Source organism: Vicugna pacos, chromosome 14, assembly GCF_048564905.1.
Source record: "Vicugna pacos chromosome 14, VicPac4, whole genome shotgun sequence".
NCBI classification, from domain to species: domain Eukaryota; kingdom Metazoa; phylum Chordata; class Mammalia; order Artiodactyla; family Camelidae; genus Vicugna; species Vicugna pacos.
This window is the reverse complement of record NC_133000.1, coordinates 14,218,428-14,220,725: the sequence shown is the minus strand read 5'-3', so window position 1 is coordinate 14,220,725 and position 2,298 is coordinate 14,218,428.

The window sequence follows — 2,298 nt, the reverse complement described above, 5'->3', positions numbered from 1 at the left end:
TGTTTTTATTATTATACTTTGGGAGGCCAGACTTGTATGTTACTCAGCTGGAAACAATGCAGCCAGGGCCACCAACAGGCAGAGAACTCTGCCCTACCTCACTGCTTTTCTAGTAGAAACACCACTGCTTGAGAGTGGACACCAGGCACGCCACCCCAGCTGCCTCAGGAATAGCACACACTTCCAGCACCGTGCGTGTCAAGAGAAGCAGTTTTCCCCTAGCGTACTGACTTCCTGTACCAGGTGTCCCTGGGTGTAAATCTGATTGGTCGCATCTAGGTCATGTGCCTGACCTCTAAGGCTGTCCTGGGAAATGTAATTTTTAGAAAATGGAAGCACACACACTGTAAGGGGTGGGGGGTGGAATGGCTGGAACAGGAGGTGAGTGAGCCAACCCACAGTATCTGCCACCTGATCAAATTAGTTTAAGCTTAACTGCTATCTTTGCTGAAAGTCTTCTCAGAGTTTTACAAATGCTAATGTCATTCTGACTCTCCGAAGAGGGTTTATTTAAAGTTATGTTACCATGAAATACTTTTTCCTAATCTTTCCAGAACTCGTGTGTTCTGTGGAACACAAGTTGAAGACTGCTACATTGTGCCACTTGTATATCAACTGTTAGTTTGTTATTGATGGTAGCAAGCCCCTCCCTGCAAAAGCCCAAGTAAATTTTGAAGGACAGCTAACAGAGGGGCTAGAAGGCCAGAGTCTTCAAGAGGGTAGACTTAGGCATGCAGCCATGGTGGGGACCCAAAGCTGCTCTGGGCCACCCAGGAGAGGGTGACCTCATTGTGTGTCCTGGGAGTAAAGACCACTCTGTCTGCAACTTCCTCCAGTGCAGTTGTCTCCACCGACAGATTACTACATTGTATGGACTAGTGAGCTGAGCCCACCAAATGTGTTTCAACAGGGGTCTTTTGATTTAAAACCTGGATTTAACGGCATTCCCAAATGTGAAGGGTCATTTTCTCTTTTACTAATGACTGACTTATTGAGAGCAAGCATTCGTTTGCAGATTACTGAAAAGAACATTTACTAGTAATTTGCAACACATTATCGTGGGGATTGGATTACAGCTAAGGATTCCCTCATAAAACAAGCTTTAACATTTACTACTCTTCTGGAGAAATATATGTGTTCTTTGCCTCTGTAGGGATGCAGTTGTAAGTCTTATATGGATTCGGGGTCGAGGGAGAACACCATCTTGATTCTTCATGATTGCTGAGAAGTAAACTCAGTGCAGAAGGTAGAATTAGCATTGGTCCTTGCCCAAAAGGATTCCTGCAGAAATGAGATAAACCACAAGGCAGGGGGAGGATGAGAAGGCATTTAGCTGATCTCATGGAAATGGAATCTGTGGGCCTGCAGGAGGAGTGGTGAGAGTCTGTGGCTGAGCAGAGACTAGCGAGGGAGTCAGTAAACGCAGTGCCCTGGTCTCCTCTCTCTCTGGTTATTTCATTTTCTTACTGAAGGATCTTCATTTCCTCCACCCCAAATTAGCACCTATGATGATTTATTTTATGTGTCAATTTGACTGGGCCATAGGGTGTCCAGTGTTTGGTTAAACATTATTCTGTGTGTGTCTGTGATGGTGTTTCTGGATGAGATTAACATTTGAATCAGTGATTGAGTAAAGTAGATTGCTCTTCCCAATGTGGTGGGCTTTGTCCAATCCATGGAAGGCTCGAGTAGAGCCAAAAGAATGAGTAAGGAAGAATTCTCCCTCTCTCACTCTCTCTCTTTCTCTGTCTCTCTTTCCTCCACCCCTCATTCTGTTGGTTCTGTTTCTATGGAGAACCCTGACTAAAAGAGCACCCAAAACTGGCTTTCTTCAAATGAGTTCCCAGACCTCTTTCTATCTTTGGGTTTGTCAATCAATCATTCTCTGATTTTTCTGCCTTAGTTTTCTCATCCATTATAATAAGAGTGATTCTTCCTATTTTTCTTAATTCAAATTCCTTGGCTAATTTTCCAAATCAAATCAATAAATAGCTACAAAACAGTAGTCCTCAAACTTCAAGGATCCCAAAGAGCTTTTGTTTATGTGGGTCATACCAAACAATATTTTCTATATTGTCTATATACCACTTTAGAAATTAATTAGAAATAAGAAGAAAATATTTAAAACACAAGAATGAAAAAGCACTTGTTACCAGTCACTCTAGAAATTGTCATCACACATCATTTAGCTTCTGGAAAACTCCACTGCATAGCAGTGATAGAACAAAAGGGAAAAGGCAAATACCATCTTAATATTACTATGAGAGTAGCTTTGACCTCACAGACTTCCACAAAGGT